The sequence below is a fragment of the Felis catus genome, chromosome B4, assembly GCF_018350175.1.
Source record: "Felis catus isolate Fca126 chromosome B4, F.catus_Fca126_mat1.0, whole genome shotgun sequence".
NCBI lineage: Eukaryota > Metazoa > Chordata > Mammalia > Carnivora > Felidae > Felis > Felis catus.
The window spans coordinates 5,973,277-5,985,448 of NC_058374.1; positions in this window are offsets into that span (position 1 = coordinate 5,973,277).

Consider the following 12,172-nt stretch of genomic DNA (forward strand, 5'->3'; position numbering starts at 1 on the left):
GGGGTGGGGAGGAGAGGGGGGGGGGGACACAGAATCTGAAGCAGGCTCCAGGCTCTGAGCTGTCAGCACAGAGCCTGACGTGGGGCTCGAACTCACAAACTGTGAGATCATGACCCTCAAAAACTGCGAGATCATGACCCGAGCCGAAGTCAGATGCTCAACCAACTGAGCCACCCAGGGGCCCCATTCAGAGTTTTTTTTTGTGGTGCCATACAAATTTTAGGATTATTTGTTCTAGTTCTGTGAAAAATGCTGTTGGTATTTTGATTGGGATTGCATTAAATGTGTAGATTGTTCGGGTAATATAGACATTTTAGCAATATTGTTTCTTCGAATCCATGAGCATGGGATGTCTTTCCATTTGTTTGTGTCCTCCAGTTTCTTTCATCAATGTTTTCTAGTTTTTACAGTCTTTCACCTCCTTGGCTGAGTTTATTCCTAGGTATTTTATTATTTTTGGTGCAATTGTAAATGGGATTGTTTTCTCTATTTTTCTTTCTACTACTTCCTTATTAGTGTATAGAAATGCAACAGATTTCTTTATATATTAAATTTTGTATCCTGTGACTTTCCTGAATTTGTCAGTTTTAGTAGTTTTCTTGGTGGGTTCTTTAGGATTTTTCTTTTCTTCTTTTTTTTTTTTAAAATTTTTTTTTTTCAACGTTTATTTATTTTTGGGACAGAGAGAGACAGAGCATGAACGGGGGAGGGGCAGAGAGAGAGGGAGACACAGAATCGGAAACAGGCTCCAGGCTCCGAGCCATCAGCCCAGAGCCCGACGCGGGGCTCGAACTCACGGACCGCGAGATCGTGACCTGGCTGAAGTCGGACGCTTAACCGACTGCGCCACCCAGGCGCCCCCTTTTCTTCTTTTTTTAAGATTTATTTTATTTTTTGAGAAAGAGCGTGGGCAGGGAGTGGGCAGAGGGAGAGAGAGAGAATCTTAAGCAGGCTCCACGCTCAGTGTGGAGCCCCACACGGGGCTCAATCCCATAAACCTGGGACCATGACCTAAGCCAAAATCAAGAGTTAGATGCTCAACTGACTGAGCCACCCAGGTGCCCTGAGTTTTTAGGGTTTTCTATACATAGTATCATGTCATCTACAAATAGTGACAGTTTTACTTCCTTCTTACTAGTTTGGATACCTTTTATTTCTTTTTCAATTTGGATGCTTTTTCTTTCTTTTTCTTATATGATTTTTGTGGCTGGGACTTTTATTATTACTGTGTGGAACAACAGTGGTGAGAGTGGGCATCCTTGCCTAGTTGTTAATTTTAGAGGAAAAACTCAGTTTTTCATGAGTGGGTATGATGTTACCTGTGAGTTTTTTATTTTTTTTTTAACGTTTGTTTATTTCTGAGAGTGGGGAGAGCAAAGAGAGGGAGACACAGAATCCAAACCAGGCTCCAGGCTCTGAGCTGTCAGCACAGAGCCAGATGTGGGGCTTGAACTCGAGCCGTGAGATCATGACCCGAGCCAAAGTCAGAAGCTTAACTGACCGAGCCATCCAGGTGCCCCACCTGTGAGTTTTTCATATGTGGCCTTTATTATGTTGAGATATGTTCCTTCTAAACCTACTTTGTTGAGAGTTTTTATCATGAATGGATGTTGCACTTTCTCAAGTGCTTTTTTTTTTTTTGTTTGCATCTGTTGAGATGATCATATGTTTTTTTATCCTTTCTCTTGTGATATATCTGTTGATCAATTTGTGAATATCGAACAACCCTTACATTCCTGGAATAAATCCACTTGATCGTAGTGAATGATTAAAAAAAAATTTTTTTAATGTTTATTTATTTTTGAGAAAGAGAAAGAGAGCACAAGTGGGGCAGGGGCAGAAAGAGAGAGATGAGACACAGAATCTGAAGCAGGCTCCAGCTCTGAGCTGTCAGCATAGAGCCCGACACGGGGCTCGAACCCATGAACCATGAGATCATGACCTGAGCCGAAGTAGGACGCTTAACTGACTGAGCCACCCAGGCACCCTGATGAATGATTTTTTTAAATGTCTTGTTGGATTCGGTTTGTTAGATATACTGTTGAGGAATTTTGCATTTGTGTTCATCAGATATATTGGCCTGCAGTTCTATTTTTTGTAGTGTCTTTATCTGTTTTTCATAAGTGGGTAATGCAAACCTCCCGGGATGAATTTGGAAGTTTTCCTTCCTCTCTGTTTTTTTGAGAATGGTTTGAGAAGAACAGGTATTAACCCTTCTTTAAATATTTGGTAGAATTCGCCTGTGAAGCCACCTGGTCCTAGACTTTTGGGAGTTTTTGATTACTGATTCAATTTCATTGCTAGCAATAGGTCTGTTCAAATTTTTCTATTTCTTTCCGATTCATCTTTGCAAGTTTATATGTTTCTAGGAATTTATCCATTTCTTCCAGGTTGTCCAATTTGTTGGCATATAATTTTTCATAGTATCCTCTTATAATTCCTTGTGTTCCTGTGGTAGTTATTTGCCCTTCGTTTCTGATTTTATTTATCTGAGTCCTCTCTCTTCTTTTTTATAAATGAGTCTGGCTGAAGATTCATGAATTGTGTTGCTCCTTTTCAAAGAACCAGTTCCTGGTTCATTGATTTGTTCTTTGTTTGTTTGTCTTTGTCTTTGTTTTTTGTTTTGTTTTGGTTTTTTGCTCTCCATTTCATTTATTTCTGCTCTTTTGTTATTCCCTTCCTTCTACTGGCTTTGGGTAAAGCACTCTATGGAATGCTGTGAAAGATACAGAGATGATCTCTCTATGTTGCCTGAGCACTCAGAAGAGCGAAGGAGATCAAACCGTTTGACACGTAAAAATCTAACCTAGACCGTAAGGGATCATACGAGCATGTTGAACTAAGCCTGTGTGTCTTAATTTTGGCAACACACCAGAATCGCCTTGTAAACTCTATGAAGTGCTGAGGTCTAGACCTTACCCACAGAGGTCTTGGTTTGATTGGTCTGATGCCCCGCTGCCCCCTCCCCCCATGGTTGTTCTTCAAAGTTTCTTAGGTGATTCTAACATGCAGCCAAGGTTCAGAACCATTGAACTACAGTAACCCAAACTATCTTCTCCAGCTCTCAGATTGCATAAGTCTAAACTGATGTGAGGAAACCTAGGATGTTCAGAGGGCAGGGTTGGGGCGGGAGGAAACCACTGGATTAGTATTTTATCTCAGTTAATCTTCACGGGGATTATATATCACCTTCCCTCAGTCTATGGCAGCCCCATCCATCCTCCCACCCGTCCCCATCACTGCCTCCAGGATGAACTGCCACCTGCATTCACAGGGGGGAGAGACCCTCTCCCTCTAGAATTTAGTTTGTAGACCACTTTGAATCCCAGTAGCTTTTTTAACAAATACGTGCTTGCTAGTTTATCCGGTTTCCTTTTTCTTTTTCCTCTTCTCCAAGGGTTGTGGTGGTGGGTGTGATCGTTTCTTCTGTATTCCAGTTGGAAGTGGATCTCTCTTAGGTACTGGGAAGCTCTGCAAAGAGAGGCATGCAAATTGCTGTGCGGGAAGATTTGTCTGGGGGCAAAGGCAGGATGAGTTAAATTTAGGAGAGTCAGGATATGGGCAGGAGGGAGGATGTTGTAAGAATGGAACGGAAGTTGATGAATGAGAGGGGTATTATGAGAGAATAGGCTTCAAGTTCTAGGGAAAGACTCAAATTTGTGTCTAACTCCAACGCCTGAACTCTTCCGTATCCTTTGTGTAATTGGCCAGAGGAAGCTTACTGCCCCTGCTGAATGGCTAAGATAGAAATAATACTCTTTGGCTTAAGCTGTTATCCTGCTGTAATTGTAGAAGACGGTTTTGGCTCCTGGGACTCCTACATTGAACTTTGTTGTATCTGAGAATGAATGAGATGGTTAGGAAAACTTACGCCAAACTTATTGGGATGAGCACTGGGTGTTGTATGTGTGCTACTCCTGAAACCAATATTGCACTGTATGTTAACTAAAATTCAAATAAACATAAAAATAAAAAAAGAAAACGTATGCCCAAACTCATGGTAAGATTGTTAGCAGGTACCTAGAACATCCCCTATAGAAGTCTCCTTTGTGACTTCTTTTGGTGTTGTTTGTCATTGACAGTAGTGTAGTCTTTCTGATTGGTAATTGGATACGTAAGCATGGAAGGCTTCTGTTTTAAAAAGTTCGTTTCTTCTAATTTAGTGATTCAGCTTCTAGAAATCTGTCCGAAGACATAAATGCAGGCAAAGATTTGTGTAGAAAGTTATTTATAATAAGGATAAATTTAGAAATGATTGAAATTTCTTACATTAAGGGATGATATATATAATATATATCTGCAAAATCATGTATATGTGATTATAAAAATATCTGAAACAACTGAAATGGACATCAATACGGAATTGTTAAAAAACTATAATCTAGGGGCGCCTGGGTGGCTCAGTTGGTTAAGCGTCTGACTTCAGTGCAGGTCATGATCTCACGGTTTGTGAGTTCAAGCCCCGTGTCGGGCTCTGTGCTGACAGCTCGGAGCCTGGAGCCGGCTTCGGATTCTGTATCTCCTTCTCTCTCTGCCCTTCCCCCACTCACACTCTGTCTCTCTCTCTCAAAAGCAAATAAAAAAATTAAAAAGCACTGTAATATAGTCATACGATGGGAAGCAGCAACAATTAAAAGTAATGAGATAAACATACATGTACAGATTTGAAAAGATCTCTAACACATATTATTGTGTAGTATGGTGTCATTTATGTCCTATACCTATGCTATTTACAAATACTATATGCTAATTCATAGAAAAAAATCCTATGTGTTTAGAAGGATAGGTACCAAACTGTTAACAGAGCTAAGTTGGTTTTGGGGGTAAAGTGGGTGGAGATGGTAAAGCAGGACCTTTACGTTTTACTCTACAAACTTCTACATTTGGATCTTTTACAAGGAGAACAATTATATCTATTACCTATGTAATTAAAAATGGTAAAATCTGGAAAATCATGAGAGACTCAAAATCCAGAGAACAACCTGAGGGTTGATGAGGGAAGGGGGGGGGGATGGGCTACCTGGGGGGATGGGCATTCAGGAGGGCACTTGTTGGGGTGAGCACTGGGTGTCATTTGCAAGTGACGAATCGCCGAATTCTACTCCTGACACCGTTATTACGCTCTATGTTAAGTAACTTGAATTTAAAAAAAACACAGTAAAATCGTAAAAAGTCTCGAGTGTTAGTTTTCTGCCCCTGTACTTTCTCTTGAAGCTTGCCGGCTTACTGCAAGATTTTAAAAAAGCTACCTCCTCTTCTAGAAATCTAAAGTGGTTTCATAAAACTCAACCAATCGGGCAATAGCTTCGAGGTGAACCGGCGACCTGGTGAGGTTTGCAGACAAGCCGTGCTGACGGGGGTGTCCGTGGGTGACAGGATGTGGTCGCCTAATGCAGACAGAGGTGCTCCACGTGAGGGTGACAGTGTGTCGTCACCCAACAGCCAGGGCTGGGGTGTGTTCTGAGACGTGAGCTCAGAAAAAGCACCCCATCCTTCAGTCCCACGTCCTTCTACCTTGGCCACTGGTGTAGAGAAGGAAAAGATGCCACCGTGGCCTGGTGCTGGGGGAGGGGAGAGCAGTGCACCACCAGGACAAGAGAAAGAGCACTGTCTTTAGGCGGCCTTTAGTAGCAGGTTTTATCTGGGACCAGTAACAGACGGTCTGTTAATTCATGTACTTTCCCCTGTATCCGCTTCTGATGATCCACTCAAGCCACTCAATCCACAGCGTGCTTCTTCCTATGCAGGAGTGGAAGAATGGAGTTTCTGGAAGAGACCCTGGCTCACCCAGTCCAGCCCCTGGCTGACACCGGGAGAGGGGCCCCGGGCACCAGGACGCCCAGCTGGCCCTCGCCCCAGCAGCCCGGAGCCCAGACCGGCGTCGTGCGGCTTTGTCACTCCTCTGGCTCTCTTGACAGCAGCTTCTGGTGACGCCCTGGAAGAAGCCACATTAACTGGAGACCAAGATGAGCCCCAGAGAGAGGGTCTCCTCGTTCTGTGGCCACTTGCCACTCTCAGATCAGTGTCACTTGAGTGAAATAGGTTTAGGGTCTTTACTTCTGTGTTTTGCTGGTACGGACCAATTGAAAATGGCTGTTTTCTGTTAACTTGGCTTTTTTTGGCCGTTCATTCTCTTGGGCCCCACTTACAGCCTCATGGGGAGGGGTTTACATCTATTTTTTCCAACCCCCATGGGAATGAAATAAAATTTAAATCAACCTCTTTTTTTAAAATCAATCAAGTTAATGCAAAAATGCAAAAATGCTCATGTTCTGTCTCCCTTTCTCTCAAAAATAAACATGAAAAATTAAAATAAAATAAATCCAAGTTAGTTAACATGCAGCATAGTATTGGTTTCCTGAGTAGAACCCAGTGATTCATCCCTTACATAGGACACCCAGTGCTCATCCCAACAGGTGCCCTCCTGAATGCCCATCCCCCATGTAGCCCATCCCCCACCCACCTCCCCTCCAGCAGCCCTCAGTTTGTTCTCTGGATTTAAGAGTCTCTTATGGTTTGTTTCCCTCTTTCCTTTTAATCTCATTTTTCCTTCCCTCCCCCTATGCTCACCTGTTTTGTTTCTTAAATTCCACATATGTGTGAAATCATATGATATTTATGGATAAGATTCTTTCAACAGGTGTCTTCTTTTAAGAGGGCATAAACAGGAGAGCACTTAAGAGGAATGTTTCCTTTAGTCTGCAGGACTCGGCCAGGTCAGTGGGTCTGACGGCAGGCTTTGCCCTGAGCCAGAGACAGTTTGGATGTGCGGATTTCAGAGGGAAGGTCCCGAGTTTTGAATGACATCACTCTGGGGATGCTCTACGCTCTCGGCCCAGGGGGGCAGCTTGGGCGGGCCTGATGCTAAAGCCATGGGGAAGAAGTTAGCCAAGTGTGAAAAAAAAAAAGGTGACAACGGCATTGTATACCAATAACACTAGTAATAGTAATAACAATAAAGTGCTGGCAGGTGATCCGAGGGGCCTTGACATTCACTCTCCTTTCTCGTGTTCCTTCTGTTTTAATAACATTAGCAACATATCTTAGTGGAAAGAGCCGCAGGCCAGGAATTAGGAGAGCAGGCTGCAGTCTCTGATTTGCCACTAATGACCTGGCTTGGGGTAAACCACTTAAACTCTGAAAACTCGTATTCCACATACCGCTCCTTCAGTCGGATTGCGGGGTTCCCTTCTACTCGAAGTTTTAGGGTCTGTGGCCTCAGCCCTTGCTTTGTCTTTTGCTGTTAGCATCAGGACTGAGATGACTTTTTGAAGACGTCACTCTCCCCTTCGCGGATGGTTTGGCCCAGCGTCCCGAGAACCCCGGGAAGTGGATTGCCTGGGATTGAAGACTTTTTTTTTCCAGGACAGGAAGGGATGTGTTCATAGGAGATTAAGAGGTGCAGGTAAATCAAACTGTCTTAAGTCTGTCATCCCCGATGGAAAAAAAAGGAGAGATCCCGTCCTTGCTGGGATGCAAACGCTAACACGCCAGGGAGATGCTGTGTCTCCCCAGCTGGTCCCAGGGTTGGGTGATGGGAATGTGTCTGCAGCGTTCTTTCCTGTTCCATCTCTCGGCCAGGCTGTCATGCAAGCGGGAGACGCACCTGCTACATCTCCTTTTCCCCCATGATGGCTGTGTTGTTGTAAGTGGGCTGACTTCCTCAATCGCCCTGGAGAGTTTCAAGAATGGGGGCGGGGTGGCTACGGGCAGGCATATTTAGTATGATGGAGATTTGTCATCCTGCAACCCCATTGGAACGATTCAGTGAGTAGAAATCCGTAGTCAGAGATGAGTGGGGCCTTTCAGACGTTGATAGATCACATTCACCCACGAGGAGAGAAAAAGGAAGGAACCAAATTGCTGCCTGTTAGGTTCTGTGCCAAGAGAGACGGATGTGGAGGAAGTTTCTACTCTGGTGATTCCCTGGAGAGTAAGACAGTTTGGCTTGTTTTTAAAGGTTTCCTAAAACAAGAGTTCCAAGCAGATTTCCACATGTCTTAGCTGTTCGTTTCAAATAGTCAACTCACTTGGAGTCTTTTCCTTCCAGAAATTCCCAGAAAATTTCACAGTCGCGTCACTACGTGAAGTCTCTCCATCAACAAGGGCTCATCTTTTTTTTTTTTAATTTTTTTTAATGTTTATTTATTTTTGAGAGAGAGGGAGACAGAGCATGAGTGGGGGAGGGGCAGAAAGCGAGGGAGACACAGAATCCGAAGCAGGTTCCAGGCTCTGAGCTGTCAGCACAGAACCCGATGCAGGGCTCAAACCTACAAACTGTGAGATCACGACCTCAGCTGAAGTCGGATGCTTAACCGACTGAGCCACCCAGGTGCCCCAGGGCTCATCTTTTTCTGGGGACCATCCAAGGAGTTGGGAAAAGGTAAGACCCCATAATTTCTCAAAGGGCTCTTTCTGAGTCATTGATCTGAAAATACGTCTACACCAGCCTCTGGGGAGGGTGTATGATAATAACCATTGATTACTTAGGAATCTGAGAGGAGGGTGGTTTGAGAAGCTTCGTGGGCCGAGGTCTTTGATCTTAACTCAGTGGGGGGGGGGGGGGGATAAACAAGCACACTGACTCATTTATCTTCCTGGTTGCTAATAAAGTTAGTGGGTTGCTTGCAGCGGTGTTTACGTTCTTATTTTTAAGCAGTGACCATAGGGGGCCAGACAGCTGAGTTGACCACCAAAGCACCTGGTCAGAGTTGCCAAGTCGGGGGCCACGGAGGACTCTGTTGTAGGAGCAGGGTGCAAGTGTGTGTGCAGCATGGTCTGGGATAGAGAAATTCAGAAATAATATGGAAGTCCAGTAACAGGAGATCAGTTAGGAAGATGAAGGCACATCCAATACCGTGGAATATTGTACATGATGAGTCATCCCTGAATGCACCCTGCAGTGAGGGCTCCTCTGCATGTGATTTGCTATCATTTATTATTACAGGAGTGTTGGTAGGAATGTGGAAAGAAGGAGGCAGGGGCAGATAAGGGGAAGAAATCAAGTCAGGGAGTGACTTCAGACCACCCCAGCACCTTTGGGTGATCTCTGGAGAATGAATTGTGCCAACTGGAGGCAAGGAGCTGGTTCTCATAATCCTACAGGTGCTCCCAGTTCTCAGTGTCGACAGGCAAGATGGCTCTGGAAGGTCAAAGGCAGGCCTTAGCAGGTGCGCACAGCTAAAGAGAAGCGCACATAGGCCAGGGGATGGACACACACTGAAATGGTGGAGGGATTGGAGGGTTCGGCTCGACTCTGCTTAACTACTCAACTCTTGAAAAGAATGCAGCGTGAAGTCCTCCCATTGAAAGTTCTTTGTGATAAACACTGAGTGAAAAGGCAAGTTAAGAAGCAACATATTCCAGGGTGTTTCCCAGCACCAGACGATTCTCCAACCCCCGCTGGGTAGCGGGTGATTCAATTCAATTCTGACACCCACTCCCTGGAGAGTCAGTCCCACAAGACCACCCCCACAGCAGATGACAGCTACAAGTCTCAGGCTGTCACCTGTACTGCTGGCTGACTGGCTATATACTGGGGTTCCCAGGATCCCCTCCTCAGATTTGAGAATTTGTTAGAGTGGCCCACAGAGCTCAGGAAGACACTTGTACGTACATTTACTGGTTTATTATAAAGGATATAGCTCAGGAGCAGGCAAATGGAAGAGAGGCCCAGGGCGAGGTGCACCGCCCTCACCAACCTGGAAGCTTGTCAAATCTCATGCAAGAGTTTTTCTAGAGCTCGACCTCCAGCCCCTCTCCCCTTCCCCGAGGTTGGTGGATGGAGCTGAAAGTTCCAGTTCTCTAATCACTTGGGTCCAGCCCCATCCTGAAGCTATCTGGGGGCCCTACCTGTGTCACATCACTGGCAGAAACTTGGGGGTGATCAAGAGGTGTACCTGGAAGGCATAACAAGGCCTTCCAGTTACTCAGGAAATCCCAAGGGTTTTAGGAGCTCCGTTTCAGGAACTGGGGGCAAAGCCCAAATAGATGGCTTCTTTTTTTTTTTTTTTTTTTAATTTTTTTTTTCAACGTTTATTTACTTTTGGGACAGAGAGAGACAGAGCATGAACAGGGGAGGGGCAGAGAGAGAGGGAGGCACAGAATCTGAAGCGGGCTCCAGGCTCCGAGCCATCAGCCCAGAGCCTGACGCGGGACTCGAACTCACGGACTGCGAGATCGTGACCTGGCTGAAGTTGGACGCTTAACCGACTGCGCCACCCAGGCGCCCCTAGATCGCTTCTTATACTCCATATATATTTTGATGTCATATTTTTATAAAGAGAAATGTGTGTCTGTGTGCATGTAAAGAAAAAAGCCTGGAAGGAAACAGATCCAACAGTTAACTGTGTTACTACGTGAGGGCCTGAGAAGGGGGTGGGGTGGAGTAGGGGGAGATGTTCAGATTTACGGGCAAGTGTATTTATTATGCTTTATAACAGGAAAAAATAAAGCAGCGTCCAAGACCTCTGCCGTGTGACCATGGTACGTGCCTCTGTAACTCTGTGTGCAGCTCTAAGAACCAGACAGGCTTCCTGAGTGAAAGGGACATAGTGATTGCTTGGTGCATATCGTGATGTTTCCCTGCAGTGAACAAAACTTTGAAGTCTACAATTACGTACAATACCGGACTAGAAATTGTGGCTTTGGTGGTCTCCATTCCGGATGCCTGTTTGTCATTTTAGGCTGTCTTAGGAAAACATGCTTTTACCCGGTGCCTCCTCGTCATGCTTGAGTCCCTATCCATTGGATGTTCATCAGTTTAGCCTCTGCTCCCTGTGGGGGGTCTGTCTGGGTGGAAAAACTACTCTAATACTCGGCCTTCAGCCTGAATTGGTAGCCCTGCCAGACACTTAATTTGTAGGTAAAATCAAATTAAGATTTGATGGTAGGTATTATAGATCCAGGTTGATATAATCCCTTCCTCTGGCCAGTAAACAACCAAGAAGGACCATTAGAAGGTCTGCAGAAGTGGTCACCAACATCCCTGTAATCACAAAGGCTGAAATAAAGTCTTGTATATGAGGTTGTGTTAGGCTCTGGGCAAAGAGCAATGCATGGAGAAAGTCTTTTCACTTTGGAGCTGCAAGATTTGCATCACACCAACTCTTGTTTCAATTTATCCACCCATCCTTCAGTCTGTCCGTCCATCCATCCACCCACCCACCCACCAATCTACTCACTTACCCATTCATTCACCTACCCACCTATCTACCCACCCATCCACGCACCCATTTGTCTACCTACTCATCTACCTATCCATCCATCCATCCATCCATCCATCCATGTTTCTAGTAATTACTGGGAGAGTGTCATGAGGCAGGCAATTTATTCCTGGTCTTTTGGCATTTATCTGTAGCAAACACACTTGAAATTCACCCCCAACTTTTACCTACAGCCTTTAGCATATATTAGAAACCATTTCCAGGCCCTCTGACTGCTTCTTATTAGGGCTTGTTTTCTCCTAGTCCTGGGTTCCTAGTTACTTTTGTCTCTCAGTGTTACTACACCAGATAATAACAACCAGCATGTACTGAATGCTTATTGCCTGTCAGGTACTTTGCAAAGCTCTCTATACACTCTATCTCATTTAATCCTTACAGTGATCCTAAGAAGTATGTATTGTCTACATTTTAATCCTCTTTATTGTGAAATAGAACGTATATAAAGACAGGTACACTGCAAATAAGGTATGGCTCAATAGTTTGTCAAAGAGCAAAGTCGTATATATATATAGCGAGGTAAAAAGTAGAACATTGCCAGAACCCAGAAGTCCTCTGTGTGCCCCCTTTTCAACTATCACCCACTCCTTACCTTCCAGAAGTCACCGCTATCCTCACGCATATGGTAATGACCTCTAACCAAGCTATACTCAAACAGTATAGTTAGATCGGAAGCCTTTTTGTGTATTTTTTTGGACATTTGTCTGTCACCATTTGCAAAGTATGTTTTGAAGTCTTTGCCCCCTTTACCAGCTTTATTGAGGCATACATAATTGCCTTTTAATTATTTAAATGCTATCTTTTGATATTTTCCATGCAGTTCAACTCACCAAGCATTTCCTTTATGCTTAGCACTTTTGGGGTCCTACTTAAGAAACCTTTGCTTACCCTGAGGTCATAAGAATCTTCTTGCATAAGAATCTTATTGGATCAGCCATCACGGGAGTTAG